This window comes from Poecilia reticulata, chromosome 14 (assembly GCF_904066995.2).
Source record: "Poecilia reticulata chromosome 14, P_reticulata-male-v2, whole genome shotgun sequence".
Classification (NCBI taxonomy): Eukaryota; Metazoa; Chordata; class Actinopteri; order Cyprinodontiformes; family Poeciliidae; genus Poecilia; species Poecilia reticulata.
The window spans coordinates 17,864,396-17,870,095 of NC_088843.1; positions in this window are offsets into that span (position 1 = coordinate 17,864,396).

Sequence of the window (5,700 nt, forward strand, 5' to 3'; positions counted from 1 at the left end):
AGGATAGAAGGAAAGATGAATTCAGCAATGTCCAGAAACATCTCTTACATCGAGTGGTGATGTATAAAAAGTATTGGTATCAGTATCGGAATTGTTATTGGAGATACTGGCGATTTATTTCCTTGGTATCAGATTGAAAATGTACATTACATCATCAAAATACTTTTTTGTAGAGACGGAGCAAATTTTTCAGATTTCTATCTTCGTTTTTTTTTCATTCATAACGCATTTAGTCTATCACTTAAAATACAAATTAAAGTCAAACGTCTTGTGTTTCTAATATCAAAAAGTTGGAAGACGTATACATACTTAAAGATGTAATTTGACAATATGATTAAACAGCTTTTCACCTGCTCTGTATTCCACAGAGGAAACCTGAGAACAACGTTCATCTGAAAAATATTCCATTACATTATCCGTTGCTTTTAAAGGAATTTAATTCAGTCCAGAGTACCTTTCACTGAGCTACAGCACAAAGAGCTGGCGCACTGCAAAATGACTTGACACTTGCAACTGACAAGTGACTGCTGGTGCTTGGTTCAATAACGGTGCTCTGAAAACATCAGCAGCCTTCACCGATGAATCAAGGCACAGTGATTGTGTATTCATCAGAGGATGCAAGAGTTATTGACATTCCCATTATACTGAATAACCACAGCATTCATGCACCCTTCTCTGACTAATGTTTAGCACTGAGTCAGGCATCCATCAAAAGCAGGCTCGATCCATTACTGCAGGGAAATGTGAGTTGCTTTTATTCCCTCCAAGTAAATACCTCCTGCCTCTGAGACTGACTCTAATTTTCCTTTTTACAGACATAAAAGACTCTGGAGGGTTTTTTAAATGGGAGGTGTGCTGTAAATAGTTCAGCTTGGTTAATAGATGTGAAGAAATGCATTAGCTGTCTGCTTTCTCCAATAAAATGAACGTGTTGGCTTTGAGAGATTTTCTGTTATTGGAGTCTGATCTCAACCTGGTAAAAACCAGACCCTATTTGCTTTGTACAGAGGGTCTGGGCTCTTGGCTGTTGAAAAACGATTGGACTGTGTTGAAGTTCTAAAAGTTACCCAATCATTAATGTTTGGCCATGAATGTGCCAATTTGAAGCTATGAAGCTTACCAGAAATTGCCTGTGTTGTAAACAACCGTTCTGTACAGGAAAGAGAGAAGTGTGGAGCTAAACAACATGGATGCTAATGCTAATTCAATATCTGGAAGCGTGGCTAAAGCGGCCCAAAAGGGTTTGTTCACTTCCTCCGCTACCATTGCTAAAACTACAAGCAGACTACAATTATTAAAAAAGCGCATAAAAAACAAAACAATATCAGTTACAACTTCTATTCTTGTTCGATGATTGGCCCGGAAGAAATTCTAGCAGAGGGAATCCAAGAAAATGGGAGAAAGATCAAACTGCCTGTGAAGTGATATTTTAATCAAGTGGAATGGTGCAGAAAGGCGGTGGCCATTTGGTCTGGCCACAGTGATGTGCACGATTAAGAGGTATGTTGTAATTTTGAGGATTCAGATTTAGTCATAAGCGACAGAGCTCTCATTCAATCCTGTTAAAGGGAGAGTCATAAGCAACTGAAAACTGACAATTCTGTCTTAAAAATAATAATAATAAAAGTGTGACCAATATAACTGACTCTGTTGAGAGAGGTGAATTGTATCCTTGTTTCTGATTCATCCGGTCCAGAAAGAACTACAAACTGAGTAGAGTCCAGGTCTGGTAAGGAAGTGTTCTTTATCATTATTCTTACATCTGGCTACACTGGCTAGTCTTTGCTTGAAGGAAGTGTTTTGTAAGAAGTGGAAGTAGGTTTATGAAATTATTTTGAGTCCATAGTCCAACGTCAAACATAAACAGGTCTAGTTGGGTTGCTTTTAATAATACCAACCCAGAATCTCAGACAAAGCAGACATTACTGATCCAACCACAGAACTGGACCTGGAAATAAATAAAAGCGACATGTTGATGTTGATTGTTTTCATTGTACTATATTTTAACTGACTGTAAAATAAATGTGTGGGCTGCACAGTGGCGCAGTTGGTAGAGCTGTTGTCTTGCAGCAAGAAGGTTCTGGGTTCGATTCCCGGCCCCGGTCTTTCTGCATGGAGTTTGCATGTTCTCCCTGTGCATGCGTGGGTTTTCTCCGGGTACTCTGGTTTCCTCCCACAGTCCAAAAATATGACTGTCAGGATAATTGGCCTCTCCAAATTGCCCCTAGGTGTGAGTGTGTGTGCATGGTTGTTTGTCCTGTGTGTCTCTGTGTTGCCCTGCGACAGACTGGCGACCTGTCCAGGGTGACCCAGCCTCTCGCCCGGAACGTTAGCTGGAGATGGGCACCAGCAACGCCCCCCGGCCATTTTCTTACACAAGGGTGTAAGAAAATGGATGGATGGATGGATGGTAAAATAAATGTGTCAGGATCATGAGATTACATTTATTTTTGTTTCAGTTCAGCCAGAAACCCGGTGCTCTCAAATACAGAACGCTGTAGTTTGGGATGTTCACCAGTAGAGGGCGACAAACCACAACAAGTTGGTCTCCAGCGCCTCTTCCGTACCCAAATGCTTTATAAACATTAAAATCAGCGAACCTAGTATTTTCTGACCATATCCAGTTTTCAAAATAAGCAATCAGGAGAGTAATAACATCTAGTTCATAAGAACTTATGGATTTAACATTTCCCTCTGCTTTTGTTTTACAAAGTAAACAGAGACGGGATTAATTCATGTCCACACTGCTGTTAAAAAGCCAAAATCCTGACATATTATTTTCAAACTTGCTTCACCTTTATTATGACACATATCCTGGGCAACTCGACCAAAAATAAAAATATTTTTGGGCATAATAAATAAAAATCTACACTCAGTCATGTTCACACCCATCTTCAAGTGATCTAACACATTGTCAAGCAACTAGCTCTAGAAACTGACCAAAGTATTTGTCAGATGGGATCCTGACAAATACTTGGTCTTAAAAACCTGGTCTTTTAAGACCAAGTATTTAAGACCAAATTATGGTCTTAAAAACCTGGAATTTTTACAAGGTTGTCGACACGTTTTAGACCCAATTAAACTGTTTCATTAAGCAAAGGTTACACAAATGTGTTGGTATATTGCAAACCCTTAAGTTGACTGGTTATTGTTTCCTCATGAAGACGCCACTGGAAAATACAAAAAAAAAGATTGTTCTTATAAGAATACCAAACATAATTCAGAACCAAAGTCCTGGAAACTTTCAGTCCTTTTTAATGTAGGACTTTTCTTGAAGTGAGATAAATATATTCAGGATATGAACCCATAATGACGTGGTCCTCAAGTCGCTCTAACTGCAGCTCCACGTTGTCAGCCGTCTCTCTACAGTGATCCATTTCCCATGTCCTGATCCGTCCCTGCTGTTCTGCAGGTTCAGTCAAACAGCAGCAGGATTTCACTCCAGTCCAATGCAGACTACTGAAAACTAAAACATCTGACAGGTGACCAAACTGTGCAATACAGCTAAAAAACTAGCACATTAAACACTTACTGGCACTGTTAATAGCTAATAAAACTAAACTGCTTCGCCATGTATCCTATTGTTTTTAAGTTTACGTGAGTTTCCAGGACATTCCTATTGGTAATCCTTGGCTTCCCGTTTCCCTGGGGTATAATTAAGACTCTTTTTTTTTCTAACCCAAAGAAAAAAACACATCATATTTAAGTAAAGTAGATGTGTGTTGAAAAACGGAAACAAGATAAAAGCAGCAGCTAAGCCTAAAACTGTTCACGTTAGTTTCTGATTTAGGGTAGTCATTTACTTTTACCAACATGTTTCTTGTGACTGTAGGAATCATTACCGATTTGGAGACCAGAGACCCGACTTAAAGCTGATAAAGCTTAGGGTGATGGTAAGGAGGCCTTTCCAGCATTAAAGATTTGGAGCTCATCACCAAAGATAGTTTACCAGTAGAAAAAAAAACTGTTTGATTCTTGAATGCCAATGAAGACACTGCCAAACGTTTTTTTGTGATAAATTGTAAACAAAAATAATAATTTTACCAGGTGCTCTTATAAAGTTCACAGTACCAAAAGGGTCGGTGGGGTTTTTTTCCCCCCACTTTTTTATTTTAACTTTACATAAATAACATTTCTGTAATGTATCTAATTAGAATGATGCACTTTCTTAATGACTAAACATTATATTGCTCTAATAGCTTGGAACTGCTGCTGATTATAATGGCAGGTACCAATTATTTTGTTAAATAACCAGTTTAACAAAAATAAATCATAACTAAGCCATGACAAATAAGTAAAAAAAAAAAAATTATAAAAATAATGCTAAGCTTAAAATAAACAATTTTAAAAAACAAAGAGTGCCTGAAATCAGACTTTTTTGAAGTGATTCTTGATAACTTGCTTTGGAAGGCTCACGTTAACAAAATAAAAGCTAAAATCTCAAAGCAATTGCAATATTACACTTTGTAAATAAAAAAATCATTGCACATACTTCCAACATGAATTACTGAGGAAATGCAAACACAAAACCGGCTTCAGAAAGAAGCTGCGACCAAGCAGGCCGGTCACAATAACTAATTATGCTGGACAATAAATTGTCGCAGAAGTTATTGCAATAAATTATAATATTGTAGTTTTGAGACTATTTTTAAGTAAAATAATATTAATGGAATAATAATGCAAGAACACATCCTCAAAAATCAATAAACTTTCAATTCTAATGTAGATGAACTGGAAGACACTTTAAATATCCAAACATAAACGAGTAAAATGGACACTGAAGTTCCTCAAAACAAAATTGTCCTTCAGAAAAAAAGGGCTAGTTGAGACCAAAACACCAGACAGAAAACCTGTCATCCAGATTTTGTTAAGAGTCAGAAAAGATAAAATGAGCTCATTTTAATTTATCATGCGATTAATCAATTTCTTGCTTATTGCTCTATGACCAAATAAAGACAGGAACCAACACAGACCCCTGATCTAAATCCTACAAATCCTGAGCGTAAGAGAGGCACCATGACTCCCAGATGCTGAGAAACCTTGGGGGGTTTTCCCTCAGTATTAGATTACGCTACTTCAACTCATACGAGTTCAACTTGAGGGTTTTTACACGTCTTCACAAAGTGCCAGTGAATGCGGAGAGCTCTGCAGTAATCCCCGAGAATTTCAGACACATCTGAAGCGTCAACAGAGACAGCGAGGAGCCGCGTGACGAAACCACACAAAACACCAGCACCGCTAACCTGCAATCATCCTACGTTATCATTAAAACTAAACAATGTTTTAATTGTTTTAAATGTTTTAATGTTTAAAACCAATTTAATAATTGGTTTTGCAATTATTAAATTGCAAAACCAATTTAATAGTTGATCCTTTATGAGCATTTGAAAAAAAAAAGACCAGCGACAGTAAATCAGCAGTGCATCATACTATAAGTTTTTTTTTTGAGAAAATACATCATCTGAATGCAAAAGTCTTTATCAATCAACAAACTGGCTCAATCTACCATCTACAGCTTTTAGATGAAATATAATAACACTAAATGTTTGCCATTTTTCCCTTGGGGATTTGTTTTTTTTTGGGGGGGGGGGGGGTGTCCAGAACCGGTAGATCAGAGATAATGTGCGGCATGCATTGTCCTAAAAAAGTTGAAATTAAATAAAATGAAAATCAGTTTTCATTGATATTTAAAAAATAAAA